Source organism: Prosopis cineraria, unplaced genomic scaffold (genome assembly GCF_029017545.1).
Source record: "Prosopis cineraria cultivar Desert tree isolate PC_DT_omini unplaced genomic scaffold, ASM2901754v1 PC3, whole genome shotgun sequence".
NCBI lineage: Eukaryota > Viridiplantae > Streptophyta > Magnoliopsida > Fabales > Fabaceae > Prosopis > Prosopis cineraria.
In genome coordinates this window covers 29,870,229-29,894,170 of record NW_026555334.1, presented here as the reverse complement: position 1 = coordinate 29,894,170, position 23,942 = coordinate 29,870,229, and positions in this window count along the sequence as shown.

Here is a 23,942-nt window from a genome sequence, read left to right as displayed (position 1 = left end):
TTCATTTGCATCACATTACCTCATCACTTTGCTAAAAAAAATCATGTCACTGTGTTTGTTATGCAATAGTCTTGCATTTAATCATATCTTGTCGTGTCAGGGGCAATTAGGTCTTTTCATAGGTATTGCATGGTCGACCAAATACATGTTCTATCTTTACTTCACTTATGTAAGAATTCAAAAACACACTTTTTCATATACTTACATAAGAAACAAGTAAAGAGGGGCAACTGTGAACACCGTATTTTGTTCGAGCATTTTAAAAAATAATAATAAATAAACCAAAAAATATAAAAATATAAAAATGAAGTATAATCCTTTTTAGGATTATATTTTCAAAAAAAAATTAATAGGGTTTAATTTTATTTTGGATAATCTTTTGTTAATTAGGATTTTGTTTCTTTTAGTTCATTAAAATAATCAAAAAATATAAAAATACAAAAATAAAATTTAATCCTTTTTAGGATTATATTTTTAAAAAATAAAAAAAATCTTGTTTAAATTTTTCAAAATCTCTCCCAAATTATCCTAATCATTTAAAATATTGAAAGTCAATTTTTGAGAGTTAATTTTTCTCTCTTTAAATCTTATTTTCATTTTATATATATATATATATATATATCTGTGTGTGTGTGTGTGTATTAACAAAAATTATTAATTAAAAGCAAAAGAAATAGATTGGATGAAAATCACAGCTTAATGGGGAGGGAAATACTTGGTGAAGCACAGTACACAATACACAGACACAGAGAACACACAAGCGCGCGAGACCGGGATAGACACAGAGAACACATACACGTGAGACAGAGCAAACAAGGATCAGAGCAAAAACGCAGAAGAAAATTCAGACGCATGCACATAGCAGAGCAAAGCGAGAAAGCATGTAAACCCTCTCCTCACAAGCAAGCTTCCTTGTTTCTGCTTTAAAAGGGATGAAGAACTGCAGGAAGGAAGGAGCTGGAAGGAAAACTGAGGAAGAGAAGAGAGGAGGAAAACTAAAGGAAGACCGAGGATGAACAAGAAACTGGAAGAAAATAGAGTATAGAGGGAGAGAAACAAAATGTAGAAAAAATAGAAAAAGAAAGTAGGATAATGAGAGTAGAAACTTGAGGAAGATTCAGTGATAAAGCACAGAAGAAGAAAAACCAGAAACGAGAAGATGAAGAGAGACTAATAGGGAGAAAGAGCGAAGGAAAAACAAAGGATAAAATCACAGCATGCATGCACGAAGAGGAGGAGGACAACAGACAAAAATATATATTCTTCTTTGTGCCAGTCACGCTAAGGAGAAAAAGAGCAGAGCAAAGCAAGCTACGGGGAGGATCCAACATCACAGACTCACACAGGCAGAGAAATGGATGGAGGGACAACATCCTGAGATCTTTTTAGGGTCAAAACAGAAAAGAGGATGATGGATGAGAAAAAGAAGGGAGAGACTGAGAGGGAGAAAGGGGAAGGAAAAACAGAGCATGGAGGCTGTATGTACCCAAGAAGACTAAGGGAGAGAAAACAAGAAATAGAGATGGAGGGGAGACTTAAATCAATCACATTATCGTGTGGGATAACAAGTCCTCATAGGTGTAGTGACTCTCAATTTTTATAATAAATAAATGATCTTTGTAAATAATGATATAATACATAATTTAGAAAAATTAATTAATCAAATTAATGTATTTAAATTGTAATCATATTTATCAATTATATCTTTTAGTCATGACAGATTTTTGAATCTCCGTACACTTCTAAGATAATCGTATTATCGTATAATTCAATAAGATTCTGCAGATATAACGATTAAGTTTTTTAAAATACATATATAAATTATATAATAAATTAATTAAATTAAAGATATATTTAAATTTAATTCCTTTATCGTGTGAGATTTTGGAATCTTTGCAGATATTTAGGGCAATCATATTACCGTATAAGCCAATAAGGCTTTACAGGTATGATGATTAAAATTCTTTAAAAAAAACATATATATACATACTTAATAAAATTATTACTAACACTTAAAAATATAAATGAATTAAATTACTAAATTCCTTTATCGTGTGAGGATTTTGAATCTCTACAGATATTTAGGATAATCATACTACTGTAAAAGTCAATAAGGCTTTATAGGTATGATGATTAAAATTCTCTAAAAACATATATGCATGCTTGAATAAATTATTACTAACATATAAATAAATTTAATTCTTTTATTGTGAGAGATTTTGAAATCTCCGCAGATATTCAGAATGATTGCATTATCATATGAGCCAATAAGGCTCTATAGGAACTGCGATTAAATTCTCAATCGTAAAATATAAAAAAATAATTTTAAATCCTTTTCTTTCTTTATTCCAAAAATTCAAAAATTGAGAAAATAATTAAAATTAAATCACTTTTTGCAATTTAAAACAAACATATCAAAATTTTAGAAAATTGTTTTATTTGCAAAATGGTGAATTATTTCTGATTAATTTCTCTTCAAAAAAAAATATTTTCATCAACAAACTTTTAAGCTCGAACTACGTGGACTTTGATCCCTACCGCAGGGTACGTAGGCCTCAGAGTCAAATTTTGAGTGAAGTCCTCCCCATAAATAAATAAACATTTCTCACTTAATTCTTATTATTTTCATATTAAACACATGAATATAAAAGGGATAATTAAAATAATTTTAAAATTATATTAATATAGCGCAACAAACTTTAGGTAATCGTTCTCAAGAACGAGTGTTGTGGGGTGCCTAACACCTTCCCTACATTCAACCAACTCTCGAACCTATTCTCTATTTTCACAGACTATCCTTATCCACCTTTAAATGGTTTCCCGAGATTTTCCTCAAATTTTTGGTGGTGACTCCCATTTCTCCGGTCTTCCTCTCGAAGGCCAGGAACCTCTGCTCTCGTACTATCCGCATCTCATTTCTGAGTGCAACACTTTGGATTTAAAAATTTAAGATGTTACATAACATCCTAAATTTCTAATCTTACGTTAGTGACTGATTAGGAATGAATTAGTGATTTAGTGTGGGATTAGGATTTTAAATAGTGAAGTATTATTTTGACCTATTGGGATGTTATATGAATAGATATGAATAGAAGATCGGGATCCTGGGGCAGAGCATGTGAGCATAGTAAAGATTTCCCTCACTGTACCACGCGCCGCAACAGGGGATAGATGTGCTGCGGTGCTTGGTGTAGAAATTAAATTAATAGGGACATGCTAACTCATGAAAACAAAAAGGGAGAGCATGGAAGAAGAGGTCTGGCGTGGAGAAGAGTGGGGCATGTGCTAGGGCAAGCAAAATTAAGAGCAAGGATGGTGTTTCCAACCTATTACTTATTGGGTAAGTCACGTACTGCCTTAACCTCCGATTCTACCCTATTTTTTACTTAGTTTTAACTAGTGAGAAATTAAATTCAGGAGTTTTAAGGATTTAATTTCTTACCCTATAGTAATAGAAAGGTTCTTTAAAACTAAACTAGTACTTTCTGACTGGTTGGAGTTGAAACGATATAGCTTTAAAGCTATAGGCAAGAATTGCCCTAATTTAGAGAGAGAGCAGCGAGAGAAATTTGCTATAAATGTTGAATCTTGAAATGAGGGGTAATCAGTAGTAATGCATGTAATCAAGTGCAAATTGTGGAGATGGAAATGATTAGGTGCTTAATTACGATAATTAGTACTTTTGTCAATGGAGAAATTGACTTTGGGTTGTCAATTTTGTGTAGATTCTAGTATGTGACGAGTAGATAAGCAAAAGGAGATTTGAGTAAGAAAGTGACACGGGTAAACCTTTCTATCGAATAGAAGGTTAAGGTAACCATATAGTTTATTGTGTTTAATAACTATTATAATCATTTAAAAGTAAATACAAATTAATGAATTTGTTGTTTTAAGAGTTTTGTACATGATTTATTATTGAAATGATTTTAGCATGTACAATGGTTTGTGAAATGAGATTTGTAAGGTTAATTGATTTCAAATGATATATATATATATATGTTATGACATTATACGATATGAAAATATGGATGAGTAGTGATAATTGTGAAAAAGCATGATCATAGGGGGTGGGAGTTCACCCAGGATATGTGGGGATGTGTGTGTGTAGAGATATATGAGTGAAAAATCTATATAGGCAGGCTAGCACCATGGGGCATCCGATACAGCATTATATGGGCTGGTACCTTGGGTAATCTGATACAACATATTATGGGACTATTACCATAAGATATCTAAGCAGTCTGGCTATTCCTTAGTATTGGTTAAGGTGCGGATAGGAGTCAACAATGCCTTTATTACAAGTGTGTGAAGAGGAATGCCATAGTCTGTAGGTGGGTTAGATTACCTTTGGCTGGGTGTTTCTACCATTGAAAGTGTGCTCGGGTCAACAAGTGGTTGATCCAGGAGAGTCTATGGTGTCGTGTTAGGGAGCTTTAAAGGATCGGTGGATAGATGATCATGCTAAAATGTAAAAGTGGTTGAAACTTGATTTTTATGTGAAAATAATGTTTTAGCAATCATATGTTACACATATAAGCTATAATATGGTTTTGTTACTTGACATAGTTATTTGTGGTAATAGGCATTAAATGAGCTATATTGGTTATTGAGATTTTTATCTCATCCATGGTTGTTTACATTTTTTAGGCTTTGGTGCTAGTGGTTCGAAGAGAAAAGACATTAGCTAAGTTGAGATCGCTCACTAAGCCTTTGTAAGAATTTTATGTAATGAATTTGTTGTTAATAGTATTGAATATGTATAAGTTGCCGTAGGATTTATACATGTGCATTAAGATGGGATTATGGCATGTTTGATGAAATGATTAGATAGGCTAGTAGAAGGATGTACATATGTGTGGATGTGTGATGTGTAAAGAGTATGTATGGTGATTTGACCATGTATGATATTAAAGGAATGAATTGAGATTTGGCCTAAAAGTGTGAAATAGGCAGTTTACAAGCCAAATATGTGTATGTGTGATATATTGTGCATGTGTGTCAACAATCAGGTGTGTATTGTCTATTTGGACATGGTCAAGGCCCAAAAAGTGGCTAATGACAATTGGTTTCGAATTGAGACACTTAAGTGAGAAAATTTTAGCAGAAAATGGTCAAAATGTACTTTAGTGTCTAATTTTTTATAGAAATTTTGAATTGAGTTGAAACAAGAGTTATTAGTTAGATTTTAAAACAAACTTTGTGTGGACACTTAAACCATCCCAATCAGAAATCATATGTGGAAATGGCGCGTATCTAAATTTCATATCAAAAACTGTCATTTGACAATAAATTTAGTTGTGTGTACCATAGTGCATGTATATGCTGCGGTACATGGCATAAAGTTGTGGCCTTTGTGCCACATGCCTCGATGCGTGTGGCACAAGCCGCGGCATATGATGCCAAATTTTGACTTAATTTTACTGCATTGCACATGTTTTGATGAACAAAGACTAAATGCTTTCGCTGTATATATGTTTGTGTGTGGAGTTTTATAACCCGAGTGATTTATAAAATAATTTAAAATATTTTCTTGGGATCCCAATGCTTTTAATGTTTTCAATTTAAATGATTTTGAACTGATTAAGATTGATTGCAGTAGAGTGTACGGTAATGTCAGCAAGGGCATTACAAAATGACCCGGTTTGAGTAGTGGTATGGCGGGCCCTGTTTCTTGTGGTTAGAAGTCTTGGCCTGAGTGTAGAGTTTACTCTACTAGGGGGAATCAGGAATGCATTACATGAGCATAACGAGATTGATGAGAATGAATTTATGTATATGAATATATTATTGCTTTTATCATTATACATGCTCTTTATTGCTTGTTTATGATCTTTCTTACTAACTAGTAATTGGGGTTACCTCTGAGTTATTAAGATTTATGTCTCATTCCATTACTTTTGAACATAGGTTAAGAGAGCACGAGAAGGCTAGGAAAGGAAGCGAGGAAAGAGTAGCCTCAGCTGGTAGTAGTATGACTACCATTGAGTTGTATGAATGTATAATGTGTTGTTAAAGTTTAAGTTGTCAACTAAGGTGCATAAGTGATTATAGGTTGAATTATGATGAGAAACTTGCTTGTACATTTATATGTGATGTTGCATTAAGCTGAGGGTGCCCCATTGGAGGGTACGTGGGTAGGCCTGAATGTAAAACAAGCAAGCATGTGTTGTGTTGTAACTTGTTCCACTGTCATATATATGTGATGATTATGTGTTGATTGTGAATTGTGTTAATTGTATGAGATCTTAACACAAATGGTATGAACTTGATATAAATGGTGAGGCAGAGCCCCATATGTAAGAGTTAGAGGGTTAAAAGTAGAACTAGTCTAGTTGTATATGTGAATATATGTTGTATTTGTGTTTTTTTTCATATAAGACCACAATTGTGTAATGTGGCTTTGAGAGGCCAAAATGAGCTAATAATGTGCCACGTGCCACATGCCACGACTGAGAATGGATACATTGTGGCGTATGGTATAGAATTTTGATAATGATGTCGTAGCGCTCATGTAAAATAGAAAGGAAACAAGGAGCAAATGATTCTAATGTGGAGAAGAAAGAATTCTTAGCTAGGGCAAGCAATTTCAGAAGAAAATATGACATTTTTGACCTGTTACTTATCGAGTAAGTCTTAAACTACCTTAGCCTCCAATTCTACCTTATTTTCTCTTAGTTTAAACTATTGAGAAATTAAATTTGGAAGTTTTAAGGAGATGATTTCTTACCCTATAATAATAGAAAGGTCCTCCAGGACTAAACTAGTACTTTATGACTAGTTTGAGTCACGAGAAAGCTTGGGAGCTGTAGGCTCAGTTTGACCTAGTCTTGAGAGAAAGTAATGAGAGAAACTTGATTGTGAGAATGTTAGAGCTTGTATTGAGTGGTAGTTAGTCATAATACATGTGAACAAGTATGAATAGTGGAAGTGATAGTGATAAGGTGCTAAATGTTGTAATTGGTACTTTTAGTCAATAAGAAAATTGACCTTGGCTTGCCAATTTAGTGTAGATTCTTGCGTGCGATAAGTTGAATAGTGAAAGAAACTCGAATGGGTTGTGGAACATGGGTAACCCCTTATATTAGACAGAAGTGTTGAAGTAACCATATAGTTTGTTATGTTGATTAGGTATTACAACTGTGTAAAAGTAAATATGAAATTGTAAATTATTATTTTATGAGTTTTTATGTATGATTTGAAATTGTAAATAGTTTTAGCATGAAAATAAATTTGTGAAATGAAGTTTGAAGGGTTAAGAGTTTTGATTGATATATTTATGTATATATGTTTATATATGTGTGTATGTGTGTTATGAAACATAGAAAAGTAGTGAAATGTGTGTAAAAAGCATGATCATAAGGGGTAGGAGTTGTAACATCCTAAGTTTCTCCATTAGTAATTATCAATGTTTTTGAAGGGCTAATTTGGTCAATTTAAATAAATTGTTAATTTAGCAAGGTTTAAGGGAGACTAATCTAGTTTTTGAATCCTTGGATAGCCTTAGAAGAGGGTTAAGTCAATGTTCAAGTGAGCTATGTCATGAAAAGAAGTTTAAAATTTTGTGGGATTTTTTGTACCATGTGCCGTGGCAGGCGTGTCAATGCACCACGGCACATGTGCAAAATCTACACTTATCAAACACAAAAAATAGATTGGAAATAAAAGGAAGAAAGAGGGATAATGAGAGAGCGATGGAGAAGAGCTTTTGATCTACTAGGGCATGATCTTTAAGCTACTTTAGAGGCAATTGGAGCTTGAATCACTATTGGGTAAGTTGCACATTCCCTCTTCTCCCTCATTATGTGAAAAATCTAGACATTTGAGGCAATGGGGGCTTTAATTTTAGTTCCCTTAGGTTTAAACCAAACCCATTGGTTTATTTAAAGTTTTGGAGAGTTAAATCAAGCCTCTAACCCTAAGTTTATGAGTTTTGTGGTGATTAGAAATTTTTGGTAAGGGTTTGGACGAACCCTAAGTATAATTTGAGGATTTTGAGATAATGTGAGACATTGGTTAGTGAATTTAGTGCATTGGGATGTTTAATAGGATGGTTAGAGAGTTTTGGAATGGTTGATGTTGTGAGAAAAGAAAATTTGGGTGTTATAGGCACTTAGAACCTAGTGAATTTGGGGTTAACTGAAGTGATCATTGATGATTGTCACTAGATTGTGTAGATTAAGCGTTGCTCGAGCTTTATTGTGCGTATAGAATGTGTGGAGCTAATGCTGAGCCATGGTAACCCTTTTGTGTGATAAAAGGTTAAGGTAACTATATGGTTTATTGTGTTTATTAACTATTATAACTGTGTAGAAATAAATACAAATGATAAAGTTGTGGTTTTGAAGAGTTTTGTGCATAATTAGATATTGTAAATGATTTTAGCATGAAAATCAATTTACAAAAGGTTGTTGATTTTAATTGATATGTATATACTATGTATATAAGTTTGTGATGTGGAAATGTGAAGAAAAGTAGTGAAAATTGTGAAAGAGCATGATCATATGGGGTGAGAGTTCACCAGAGATATGTGGGGATATGTGAGTGGAAATTCTATATAGTTAGAATGGCACCATGGGATATCTGGTGTAGCATTATATGGGACTATTACCACGGGACATCTGGGTAGTCTAGCAACTCCCTAGTACTCGTTAGGGTACGGTTAGGAGTCAATGATGCCTCTATCACAAGTGTCTGAAGAGGGAAAAACCATACTCCATAAGTGGGTTAGATTACCTTTGGCTAGGTATTTTTATAACTTCCCCAAGGTTAAACTGTATTTAACTTTAAATCTTGGTAATCTAGGGTTTAACCCTTGAAGGATTACCAAATTGTATAGTTTATAAAAATGAATTTCCCAAAATTCTTTCAAGGAATCCCAATCTCGACAATTCAAATCTCAAACATGTTTTACTAAGTCCAAATCAGAGTTTTAAAAGTAAAGCGAAAGCTTGAAAATCAATTGGAACCTAAAATAATGAGATTTAAAACTCAAAAATAGATTTTGTGCAAAAAGTGTCACATGCACCGCGGCTTATAACTTATTGTAACATCTAAAAAATTTTAACCCTGATTTATTAACTTAATTAGGGTAGTTAGTGAGTTAATGAGGTGTGTGGCTAGAGGGATTTAACTTGGCATAATTGTTGTGATTTTAGCCCTAAAAGTGGGTCCGAATCAATGGCAGGCCACCCGGGCAAGGAAAGAGGATGAAAAAGTGAAGAGTTGTGTTTTGTGCCACACGCTGCGGTGCACAGACACAATTTGAACGTAACAGGCTCCTCTGTGCCATGCTCCATGATGGAAGGCAGCGTGTGCCATGGTGCACGGCCAAAAATCTAATAAATCTGATTCGTGAGCTGCATGAAAATAGAAGAGGAAGAGAGGAGGAAAACTAAGAGCTCAGTTTTGGCTCTACTAGGACACGATATTTGGCTCCATTGTGGATATATTGAAGCTCCTAAACATCTAAGGTAAGATTATGGTGCTTTCTTCTTGCCTTCCCTCTCTCATTTATGATTAGTTATAGTAGGGTTTGAGTTGGGAGATGGATTTTTAGTCCATAAGAGTATGGGTCCAATTACACTAGTTAAAATAAGATTAATGGGAGTGATTTAATGTATTGGAACACCATATTGATGATTTTGGAAGTAGTTGGTCCATAGGAGCATTTAATATCCAAAAATTGGTATTTATGAGGTAGTTGGGAGAGGTTAATATGTATTAATGATGGTTTAAAGTATTATTAATGATAATGTGCATTAGTGGAATCTAATGAGCCTATTGGGTATGAATGGGTAGTGATTATGAGTTGGTAAAATAGTATATGAGGAGTTTTATACTGATAAAGCACAAAGAGCTAGATGATGAAGATATCCTTATGATTTGGTTGTAGAGAGGTTCGTCTTGGCATCTTTCGAGCTTGTTGAAGCTTGGGAAGTTGCTATAGTGAGAGGTAAACCTTTGACCTCTCAAAGGTTTGAGGTAACTGGAGGAAACTTAATTTTTATAGTTAAATGTTAATTGTGTTGTAAAATGTAAATTGTGAGTTATCTTGATGATGCATATTGGCAAATGCTTGAGTATGAAATGGTTTTGAGAAAGAAAACCTTGATTCTACTACCCTTGATGTTTTGTGAATTAATTGTGATTTATTACTATGGGTGGGGAATTATGACGTATTACGTGTTAAAATGTGGAGTGTACATGTTGTGTGAGTTCATGTGTTGAGTAATCAATGTTGCAATGCATAAAATGTATGAAATGTGCATGGCATGACCATTAGCGGGAGTTCACCTAGGGAGAGGAGTAGTTGATTGGAAACCCACATGGTATTGGTAGTGACTGTTGGAATCGAGAACTAGCCTTGACACCGACCATTGAAATCGAGAGGTAGCCCTTGTCCCATGGTTGATTTGAAACTGTCCCACTTGTTCTACGAGAGACTCGAACCTAACTAGTCTCCACTGATTCATGAGGAGGCTAGTTTAGGGGTACGACACCCCATGGCTGTTAGTATTGGGGGAATCCGGATTATATAAGTGAGTGAGTTAACCCTGGCCCAGTAGCTCCTCACAAGTGAAAGGCTGGGTTAGTTCGTGAAGGACGTAGCCTCGTGATAGCCACTGGTTTTATGTCGGAGGTAACAGGAGGATATAAGTTTGGAGCATGATCATGCATATAAGTTCGACCATATGGTTATTAGTTTTGTGGTCTGGCACGTGTTAGGGGTACATGGTTATTATTTTTGCGACCCTAAGCTATGTCTTTGAAAACTAACATGATATAGTGTTTTTGTGGCAAACCTAGTCACATGGTTGTTAGTTTTGCGAATTGTGGCCCAATACTATGTGATATATGTGTTATGTGCCTATTTGCATCTATTTACAATTAATATGTAACTTTAAGGGTTAAGTGAAACTTGGTTACTGAGTGGTTGTTCTCATCTCTCAATTCTCAATATTTTTAAGGACTAGCTCATTAGATCCGAGTCAGGGAAAACACACAGAGACTTAGGATTTGTAGAGTAAATCCTCTTAATGTCTCTCTTTAGTAGTTTACATGTGTAATTGTTAATGTATTTGCCAACTAGGATAAATTGTCATGATTGGTGTACTACTTGCATGATTTTGTGTTTAACTAGTATATTTTGTGCCCTGGGTCAGTGAGTTTTTATTGTGAACCCAAGGATAGGGCCAAAATACTTGTACAAGTAGGAACATATATATTTTTGAGAAATATGAATGAAATGGTTGATTTTGTGCAACTTTTCCTTCCCCTCTATATTTGGTGAAAATTGGGGTTGAGATGTGATTTGTGAAATAAGTATGTTTGATTGCATGTGGTGTATTGCACGAGTCCGCAAGAGTCTATTGAGTGTGGTCAGAGGGTTAGTGTAGGCTATTGGCACGTGTGATTGAGTTGGGACACTCTATTCGGGAAATTTTGTGAAAATCTGTCAAATGGGTTTTAGTGTCCAACTTTTGATAGAAAATGAATTTGAGTGTGAAACTGTGCCATTAGCTAGAGCTAAGAGAAAGCTTCATGTAGACACCAAAACCACCTCAATCAGACATCGGACGGAGATTTGGGACCCGTCAGAAGTTTGTTCCCTATGTTGTCAAATGACAGCACTAATCTGTCAAATTTCATGCAAAAATCTATTTTGAGTAAGCCGTGGCGCATGTGTCACATTTTGTGTGAAAATCTATTTTGAGTTTTAAAACTCATTATTTGGGTCCCAATTAATTTTCAAGCTTTCACTTTGTGTTTAAAACTCTGATTTGGAGTTCATAAAAACATGTTTGAGATTTGAATGGTTGATAATTGGGATTCCTTGAATTAAATTTTGAGAAATTCATTTTTAAACCCTACAATTTGGTAATTCTTGAAGGTTAAGCCCGGGATTACCATGAAGATTGGAGTTAAGTATGATTTAACCTCAGGGAGGTTACACTTGTGTGCCGCGGTGTGTCCTCTCTGTGCCATGCTCCATAGTGTGAGGTGCTGTGCGATGCGGTGCATGGCACGAAATTTGATAGATCAATGCTGTCATATGACAGCATAGGGTGTGAACTTCTTATGTGTCCCAAATCTCCATCTGACATTCGATTGAGGTGGTTTTGAGGTCTACACAGAGCTTTCTCCTAGCTCTAGCTAATGGCATCAGTTTCACACTCAAGATCATTTTCTATAAAAAGTTGGATACCAAAACCTATTTTGACACTTTTTTACCAAATCTCACAAATGGGGTGTCCCAATTCAACCACACGTGACAATAGCTTATACCAACCATTTCATCATACTCAATGGACTCTTGCGAACTCGTGCAACACATCACACACAATTAAAAACACTTATATCATAAAATCACCACTCAACCCTGATTTTCACAAAACATAAGGGGGAGGAAAATGTTGCACAAAATCAATAATTTCATTCAAGATTTCTCAAAATACATATGTTTCTACTTGCACAAGTATTTTGGCCCTATCCATGGGTTCACAACCAAAACTCACTAACCCAGGGCACAAAACTCACAAAATCATGCAAGTAGTGCATAAATCATGTCAAATAATTCTAGTTAGTAATTACATTAACAAATACACATGAAAGTAGCAAAAGAGAGGCATATAGAGGATTGCTCCACAAAACCTAGGCCTTTATATATTTTCCCTGACTCGAATCTGATGAGCTAGGTCCTAAAAATATTGAGAATTTAGGGGTGAGTACAACGACTCAGTAATCAAGTTTCACTTAACCCATACAGTTGCATATCAATTGTAAATAGATGCAATTAGGAAATTAAGCACATATATCACATAACACTCGGTCACAGTTCACAAAACTAACAACTATGTGACCGGGCTTGCCACAAAATATTTTATCATCTTATTTATCAAAAACATAACATAGGATCACAAGAATAACAACCATACACCCTCAATACATGCCAGACCACAAAACTAACAACCATGTGGTCGGACTTATATGCATGATCATATGCCAACCTTATATCCTCCCGTTACCTTCGACATGAAACTGGTGGCTATCACATGGCTACGTCCTTCACGAACTAACCTAGCCTTTTACTTGTGAGGAGTTATGGGCCAGGGTTAACTCACTCACTTATGTAATCTAGTTTCCCCCTATACTAATAACCATAGGGTATTGTACCCTTAATTTAGCCTCCTCATGAATCAGTGGAGACTGCTTTGGTTCGAGTCCCTCATAGAACAAGTGGGACAGTCCTAAATCAACCATGGGATAAGGGCTACCTCTTGATTCTAACGGTCGATGCCAAGGGTAGTTCTTAATTCTAACGGTCACTGCCAATACCATGTGAATTTTCAACCAATCTACTCCTCTCCCTAGGCGAACTCTCACTAATGATCATGCTATGCACATTTCTCACATATTATGCATTTCAATAATAAATTAATGGCAAACAATCTCACATACTCATTTAAATCACTCCACGCATTCAACATATTATATACCACAAATCCACTTTTGTAACAACTTGCCACAAGTAAGCTTTTAAAATCACAAGTAAGTGGCATAAATCAACATTTTCTTTCCCAAAATCATTTCAAAAGTCAAACATTGCCAACACGCATCATACATTTAAATCATTCATCATACTTTACAAGACACAATTAATATTCAACTATAAAAGTTGTGTTTTCCCCGGTTACCTCAAACCTTTGAGAGGTTAAAGGTTTACCCCTATTATACCAACTTCCTAAAGCTTTAACAAGCTCGAATGGTGCCAAAAACGAACCTTTCTATATCCATACCACAAGAATATCAGTATCTAACTCTTGAAGATTTATCAACATATAACTCTGTACACTCTATTTTATCAACTCATAATCATTACCCATTCATACCCAATGGGCTCAATAATTTCTATTAATGCACATTATCATTAATAACACCTCAAACCATCATTAATGCACATAAACCTCTCCTAACTACCTCATAAATATCAATTTTTGGATAATAAATACTCCCATAGACCAACCACTTTTAAAATCATGAATGTGGTGTTTCAATACATTAAACAACTCCTATTATACTTATTTTAACTAATAGAATTGGACCCATACTCTTATGGACTGAAAATCCATCTCCCAACTCAAACCCTACCACAAATCATCATAAATAAGGGAGAGAAAGGAAGAAGAAGGCACTATAAACTCATCTTAGGTGCTTGGGAGCTTCAATCTATCAACAATAAAACCCAATGCCATGCCTTAGTAGAGCCAAAGTTAATCTCTCTATTTCCTTCTTCTTTTTCTCTTCTGTTATGCGTAGCACACAAACTGATTTATTAAAAATTTTGGCTGTGCACCATGGTGCATGCTACCCTCTGCCATGGCACATGGCATAAAGGAGCCCATTACATTTAAATTTGTCTCTATTCACTACGGCGGACTAACCATGTGCCGTGGCATGTGGCACAGAAAGCAATTCTTCACTTTTTCTTCCTCTTTCCTTGCCCGGGTAGCCTGCCATCCATCCGGAACCACTTCTAAGGCTGAAACCACCACAAATACACCAAGTTAAGCCCCTCTGGCCACACAACTCATTAACTTGCTAATTACCCTCATTAGATTAATAAACTAAGATTAAATTTTCTGGATGTTATAATTATTCCCTCTTTTTGAGAATTTTATCCCTAAAATTCAGCAAATCATGTAAATCTTACCTCACTGGAAAAGATGGGGATACTGTTGCCTCATTTTCTCCTCTGTTTCCCAAGTGGCATCACCAAGAGTCATTCCCTTCCATATCACTTTCACTAAACAAATATTTTTGTTTCTTAGCTGCTTATCTTTCACATGCTATCATTTCTGGCTCAGTTCGGTAAGTTAAATTCTCCTATAGTTCCATTTCTTCTAATTTAATAATGTGAGATGGAACAGGTTGGTACTTCTTGAGTTGTGAGACGCGAAACACATCATGTACAATTGATAAATGTGGGGGTAATGCAATTCGATACGCCAATGGCCCAATTCTTTCAAGAATCTCAAACGAACCAATATACATGGGAGTTAACTTCTTTGTTCGAATAGACCTCCCAATACCAATCATAAGCCATACCTTCAAAAATACATAGTCTCCGACCATAAACTCTAGCAATCTTTTTCTCTTATCCGCATAACTCTTTTGCTGACTCTGGGTAATCAATAACTTCTTTCGAATTACCTCTATCTTCTCTGTGGTCTAATCCATCGAATGCAGACCCAAAACACTCCTCTCACTTAACTCATTCCAGCAAAGAGGTGATCGACACTTCTGACCATAAAGCTTCATACAGAGCCATTGAAATCCTTGCATGAAAGCTATTGTTATAGGGAAACTCCTCGAGTGGTAAGTGTTTATCCCAACTTCTACTAAACTCAATAGCACATGCTCGCAACATATCCTTGAGACTTTGAATCGTCCTCTCAGTCTAACTATTAGTCTAGGGGTGATAGGCCATACTAAACTTCAACTTAGTACCCATAGCCTGGTGTAAAGCTCTCCAAAAGTTCAATGTGAGCCTCAAATTACGATCTAACATAATCTCCTTTAATACCCCATGCAACCGTACTATCTCTTGAACATAAACCTTCACAAATCTCTCTAAGGTATAATTTGCTCTAATGGCTAGAAAATGAGCTGACTTAGTTAGTCTATCTACAATCACCCATATAGCATCATGACTTGCCTGAGTACAAGGAAATCCCATTATGAAGTCTATAGACACACTGTCCCATTTCCACATTGGGATTTCTAAAGGTTATAACAACCCAAGTGGCTTCTGATGTTCTATCTTGACTTTTTGACATATCAAACACCTAGAAATGAACTCAGTCACATCTTGCTTCTTTCCGTACTACCGCCACCGCTTCTTCATATCTTGGTACATCTTAGTGACACTAGGGTGGATTGTTGGCTCACTCCTGTAGGCTTCTGATAGGATAGTCTCTCTTGTCTCCTTATTATTAGGAACACACATACGATCGTGATACAACATGAAACTATCATTACTGAAGCTAAAGGCCGTCAAACGCTTTTCCTTAATGTCCACCCTGATTTCTAACATATTATATACTCATTTAAATCACTCCATGCATTCAACATATTATATACCATAAATCTACTTTTGTAACAACATGCCACAAGTAAGCTTTTAAAATCACAAGCGGCATAAATCAACTTTTTCTTTCCCAAAATCATTTCACAAGTCAAACATTGCCAACGGGCATTATACATTTAAATCATTCATCATATTTTACAAGACACAATTAATATTCAACTATAAAAGTTGTGTTTCCCCCGGTTACCTCAAACCTTTGAGAAGTTAAAGGTTTACCCCCCACTATACCAACTTGCCAAAGCTTTAACAAGCTTGAATGGTGCCAAAAACGAACCTCTCTACATCCATACCACAAGAATATCATTATCTAACTCTTGAAGCTTTATCAACATATAACTCCGTGCATTCTATTTTATCAACTCATAATCACTACCTATTCATATCCAATGGCCTCAATAATTTCCATTAATTCACATTATCATTAATAACACCTCAAACCATCATTAATGCACATAAACCACTCCTAACTACCTTATAAATATCAATTTTTGCATAATAAATGCTCCCATGGACCAACTACTTCCAAAATCATCAATGTGGTGTTCCAATACATTAAACAACTCCTATTATACTTATTTTAACCAATGAAATCAAACTCATACTCTTATGGACTGAAAATCCATCTCCTAACTCAAACCCTACGACAAATCATCATAAATGAGAGAAAGAGAAAGGAAGAAGAAGGAACCATAAACTCACCTTAGGTGTTTAAAAGCTTTAATCTATCAACAATATAACCTAATGCCATGCCCTAGTAGAGCCAAAGTCAAGCTTTTCATTTCCTTCTTCTTTTTCTCTTTTGTTTTCATGTAGCACACGAACTGATTTATCATAAATGTTAGCCTTGGGCCACGGTGCACGCTGCCCTCTACTATGGTATATGGCACAGAGGAGACCGTTGCATTTAAATTTATCTTTATGCACTATAGCAAACTAACCACACACCAAGGTGTGTGGCACAAAAAACAATTCTTTACTTTTTCTTCCTCTTTCCTCGCCCGAGTGGCCTACCATCGATCTAGAACGACTTATAAGTTGAAATCACCATAGATACACTAAGTTATGCCCCTCTGAAAACACACCTCATTAGGTTAATAAATCAGGATTAAATTTTCTGGATGTTATAATTTCTACCACCGAAAATATGCTCTGGTTAACAAGTGGTTGATCCAGGAGAGCCTATGGTTTCATGTCAGAGAGCATTGGAGGTTCAGTGGTTAGATGATCATACTAGTGTGAAATTGTGTGAAATTATTATGAAAAGATTCACTTATCTCATAAATATAGTATACTTGATATTACTCTAGTTATGATACTTTATCATGGTTATTTGTGGTAATAAGCATTTGATGAACTATATTAGTTACTGAGATGTTTATCTCACCCATGGTTATATTTTACAGGTGAGGGCTTTGGTAGTGGCAAGGGGAAAGAAGGAGCATTTGGAGAGTGAAGAGCATATTTGTATAGCTCTTTCCTTTCTTCTTTTTAGGTATTGTAACAAATATTATCAATATATATATATAATGCTTACCTAGGAATATAATATTGTTGTAATTATCCTTTGATATGAATTTGTGATAAAGGTATATGTATCTTGGTCCAAGGTTGATGTTGGGGATTAAGTATGAGTTCTTGGCCAAGTTACACTTACATGTGATATATTTTAAGTGATTCATGTGCCAAAATGACTAATTGATTTGTGCGTTAGATTTTATCCACCCTATTGTGTTATTGTCAAATGGGGGTTTAGTGGTCATTTTGAGCATGATTGCTTAATTATGTGATATGAATGAATTGTAATGTGTGTGGTCTATTTGAGGTGGTCAAAGTGTTTTTAAGGCTAATGGCATTTGGTATTGTGAGTTGGACACCTTTATGCGTGTTTTGAGGTAAAAATGAACCATTTTGGGTTCGGGTGTCCATTTTTAAATAGATGGTTATTTGGGTGAGACCAGTGCCATTAGCTAGAGGGCTTAAAGAGCTTCATGTGTACACTTGAACCGCTTAAATTAGAGATCGGATGGCGAAACAGTGCGCTCTGGAAGTTTGGCTAGCTATCATGATAGCAATTTGCTGTTATGACAATAGGTGTGTGCCGCGGTGTATGGTTGTTATGCTGCGGTGCATTGGGCCTTTAAGGGACTCGTCCCTCTATGCTATCCGTTGTGGTGGGTACAGCTTGTGTCACGGCAGACAGACCAAAATTTACAAAAGAATGGCATTTTAGCCTAATTTTGAAATAGTTTGTTTCCCATGCTTCCGTAATTGTTCTAAATTGATTTAATCCATGGTTTGAGCTCAAACAATATTTTAAAAAGGGTTTTCTTAGAATTTCAATATTTTTAAAAAATTATTTGTAAACCCTTGAGTTGTTATAACTTTTTATGGGATTTTATTTAATCTTAGTTATCACAACGAAGTGTGAGTGTTGTCCTGATAATGTCAGGGCGGGCAATTTGGTATCAATTTTAAGCATTACGAGACAGGTATGTGCGGTTGTTGTGTTAGAGGGTTTTTCTTGTTGCATTCATGTCTAGAAGTTGGCACATATATTTGTTACACTTACCTTTCCTTTGTATAGTTATTTCAATTAACAGTTACTCTTTGTGTGGTTACTTACATCTTTAGGAAGGGAGAGAGGATGATAAGAAGAAGAACTACCAAAATGGCTAGGGGTGGTAACCCATCTAATGCATATATGGTACTAGAGACCAATGAGCTACTACTAGAGAATCACATTCTGGTTGGTCAAAACTTGGAACAATCGAGGCATGAGCTGCAGGGTAATGAGGCCTTGCTATTGGGGATGAGAAATTTGATGCAACAAATACGTAATTCGGTGTAGGGACAAGGTGCACCAAGGAATGATAAGGTAAGAGGAGATAGTAGAATAATTGAGAATGAAGAAGAGATGTATGAATAAGAAGATGAAGCTTATGAGGAGAGCACACCTAAGAAATCTAGAGCTGTGGGTGGTAATAGTTCACAAAATTCCATGGATCAAGTATGGAAGAATTTCTCATGACTTCATCCGCCTACCTTTGATAGAACAATAAAGGAGGGTGAAGCTGAAGAGTGAATTGAGAGAATCAAGACAATATTTGAAGTGGTTCCATGTTTAGAGGAGTAAAAGGTGACTTTGGCCTCAATGTTGCTTGTAAAAGAGGCTAAACATTGGTGGAAGTTGGTGAGACTGACAATCAGAGTCAGGTGAACATAGGATGAGTTCAAAGTAAGGTTTTTAAACTTTTACTTCCTAGTAGCCTTTAAAGTAGAGAAAGAGGCTGAATTCTATGAATTTAAGCAAGGGAATCTTGATGAAAAAGTTTTTATCGCCAAGTTCAATCAATTGTCAAAGTACTCCACTTACCTCATAAGAAATGATGATTCGAAATGGAAGACTGAGAGGCTACTTGAGAAGATGAGGCCTGCGTACCAACAATAGTTGGCCATGTTTGAGATCACATCTTATGATGAGATGTGCAATAAGCTGAGAATAGCTACGAGAAGGGGCAGAGAGGTAGAGACTGAGAAAAGAAGGGATAGTTAAGGTAGATTCTCACAGTCGCTTGGCCCTACCAGTAGAGTTAGAAAGAGATCTGGTCTTAGCTCCGGTAGTTCTAGGGGAGTTAGGAAGAAGAAGACTTTTTAAAGGGGATCACAGTCTTGAGGTTCCTTCCAGAGAAGCAATGGGCTAAAGAATAGTGCTAGTGGTGCACAACCAAAGGAAGATCACTATCCTAGCTACCTTTCAACCCCAATACACAAGCTCTCAACATATCCTTCAGGGCCTGTATGGTCCACTCTATTTCCCCATTCGTCTGTGGATGATATGCCATATTGAATCTCAACTCTGTACTTATAGCACACTGTAAAGCTCCCCAAAACTTAGAAGTAAATCTTAGATCTTTATCAAAAATTACACTCTTTGGCATACTGTGTAACCTTACCACTTATCGGATATAAATCTCTGCCAACTTTTCTAAAGAATCACTAATCTAAATAGATAGAAAATGAGCCAATTTCATGAGTCTATCAACTAAAACCCAAATGGCATCATGTCTTCACTGCATTCTTGGCAACACTATTATAAAATCCATAGAAATACTGTCCCATTTTTACTTAGAAATATCCAACGGCTACAACATTCTTGCTGATCTTTGGTGTTCTATCTTAACCTTTTAATAGGTTAAACACCAAGTCATAAACTCCATTGCATCCTTCTTCATACTAGGCCATCACTAATATCATCTCACATCCTGATATATCTTTGTAGCTCCTAGATAGATTGTATACTTGCTACAGTGAGCCTCATTCAAGATAACTTTTCTCATATCAACATCATCGAGCACACAAATCTTATCTCGGTAAACCACAAACCATTTTCATTGAAATTGAAATCAACAGCTTCATTCGATTCAATCTCTTCTCTAATTCTCAAGCGACTCTCATCTTCTAATTGTGCCATCCTTAATTCTTTCCAAAAATTACTGCTGACCTTTGTAGAATAGGCACCAACTAATGCCTTCAGTGGCATATCCTATTATGACTCAATAAACAACTCCATCAATCTGTGCTCTGTAACCACAAGACTTGCCACATGCAAAGTCTTCTGGCTTAGTGCATTAGCAACTACATTAGCTTTACCCAGATTATATTTCACTTCAAAATTATAATCTTTAAGCAGCTTTATCCATCTTCTCTGCCTTATATTCAGCTTCTTCTGATTCACCAGGTATTTCAAATTCTTATAGTCACTAAACACAGTGAACACTACACCATACACGTAATGGTGCCAAATTTTTAGAGCAAATATCACTATTACAAGCTTTAAATCATGCGCTAGATAGTTCTCTTCATGTGGTCTCAATTGTTGAGAAGCATACACTACAACCCGACTGTCTTGCATTAAGACACAACCAAGACCTTTCAAAGATGCATCCATGTACACCTCATAAGGTAACCTCGGATTAGGGATAATCAATACTAGTGTTGTGGTTAACTTCTCTTTTAGCTACTAAAATGCCACTTTACACCAATCATCCCATATATAAGGTTGATCTTTTTTAGTTAGCTTAGTCAAAGAAGAAGCTATCTGGGAAAATCCCTGCATAAATCGGCGATAATACCTAGCTAACCCTAAAAAATTATGCATCTCTGTGATTGAATTAGGGCGTTCCCATTTCAATACTGCATTAACCTTATGTAAATCTATAGAAATTCCATCTGCAGACACCACATGTCCTAAAAATCTTGCTTCTCTTAAGCAAAACTCACTTATTGAGCTTGGCATACAATTTCTTATCTCCCAGAATTTGAAGTACCATCCTTAAATGCTTCACATGTTGCTCCTCATTCTTAAAATAGATTAGGATGTCGTCTATAAAGACGACTACAAACTGATCTAAGTATGGCCTGAAGATTCAGTTAATATAGTCTATGAACACTGTTGGTGCATTTATCAAACTAAATGGCATAACTAAGAATTCATAATGGCCATACTGAGTTTTGAAAGTTGTCTTGGGTACATCTACTGCATTGACTCTCACTTGATGATACCTTGCCCTCAAGTCAATCTTAGAAAAGACTGAGGCACCAGCTAATTGATCTATAAGATCATCTATCCTTGGTAAAGGATACTTGTTCTTTATAATCACCTTGTTCAATTGCCGATAGTCTATATAAAGACATAGACTACCATCTTTCTTTCTCACGAACAATACTGGCAATCCCCAAGGCGATACACTCAGTTTGATGAATCCCTTCTCTAGCAAATCTTCAATCTGCTTCTTTAACTTAGCCAATTTTGATGGCGACATTCTATGAGGCGCCTTTGATATTGGTTTAGTTCTAGGAACTAAATTAATTGAGAACTCTACTTCCCTTTCAGGAGGTAATCCAATCATCTCATCTGAAAATACCTCTAGGAACTCACTTACTACCCTAATCTTCTTGATCCCACCATCATACACCATACTGGCTGCAAAGAATAGCATGTAAACATTACAACCTTGCCGAATCAACTTATCAATACTCACTATCAATAGGAACTTAGATTGTTTTACAGATTCCATTGCTGTACATAACACCAGTAGTGAAACCACCTTTCTAGCACAATCAAGCATAGTATTATTCATTACTAGCCAATCCATGCCAATGAGCACTTCTATTCCTCTCATAGGAATACAAATTAAATCAATATTGGAAACTCTATCCTCAAATTGAATCTCTACATTCTAACAAGCTCTACTTGTAATACTAGATGATGTAGAAGGCATTGTCACTTTCATGAGCACAAGTAATTCTTGTAAAGACAATTTCAATCTATCCACACATTCCTCAAACACAAAGGAATGAGTGCCACCCGAATTAAACAATGCCTCTACTTTGTGACCATTAACAGAGATCATACCTATGATCAAGTTTGAAGATGCTCTGGCCTCTTCCTGTGTAACTATAAATACTCAGCTAGGAATTATCGATCTCTACTTGGTCTCCTCAACTTTGCCCTCTGGGCATTGCCTCGCTATATGTCCAGACTTGCTATACTTGTAGCAAGCCCAACACCTTCCTGGATGATATCTATCGTATATGTTGCATTGGGGCATCCTTCTAATACTCAGAGTCAGAGCCGAAACATTCAATACTTGCCTTGAAGATTGTGGAGGCTCAATTCTCACACCTCCACCACTTTGCATTGACCCTTTATGCATAGGTCGAGACTGTAATCCTCAACTGAAACCTCTTCTTCCAGAAGAACTGGAACTACCTGCACTGAACCTAAGCCTCTTTGAAATTCCACCAATCAAACCCAAAGAAGATGAATACCTCCTCATACCATCTTGCCTCTTCTCGTCATCTGCCTCTCTACCATGCTTAGTTGCTACCTTCAGCTTGTACACATTTCCTCATACGTCGTCCATCAAGCAGTACTATCTGTTGGCGATACTTGAGTCTTATCTTCTCAAGTAATCTCTCAGTTTTCCACGTTAAGTCATTATTATGCTGGAGATATGTGGAGTAAGTCAATAAGTCATTGAACCTCCTTATGAACTCTTCTTCATCCAAGTCTCCTTGCCTGAAAGCATGAAATTCCTCTTCCTTTTTAGTTTTAAATGAGACTGGGAAATGCTAATCGAAGAAAACCTTCTTGAACTCATCCCAGCTCAACTAATACCAGCAGTTGGTCTCACAGACTCCCACTACCTTTTAGCGGCACTAACTAGCTGTACTATAGCTATGATAACTTTCTACTCCGGGTACAGATTACCACCTCAAAGATGGTATCCATTCACTCTATCCACAATTCTACTTCACCTTTTCTCATGCTACTATCAAATGTTGATAGGTTGAATTGAACAAACATCTTTCAAGCACAATCAATAGATGAATCAGTGCCAGGAATCTTTAGTCTGCTACCTAAATCCTGAGATGATTCAAGTCTACTATGTGCTTCCTCACGCACTAGGATATGCTGAGCAACTCTCTCTTCTTATTCTCTACCCCTTAGGATTGTGTCATGATCCCTAACCATTTGTCTTATGTCAACAACCAAATCCCTAAGCACTTCCAATAGCTCATCACGTCTATCTCTTTACGGTTGAATAGGTTAGACTTTTGGCTCTCGCTCCTCCTCTACAATCCATCTAGATACTGTAGTTCTAGCATGAGTACCTCTAATATTATACTATTTTCTCCCCTCCTAAAGATGAAAATAAGAAAAACAAGAATATCAAGGAAAGAGTTGTGTAATGAGCAATTATAAATTGCCATATTTCTACATGAATGCATC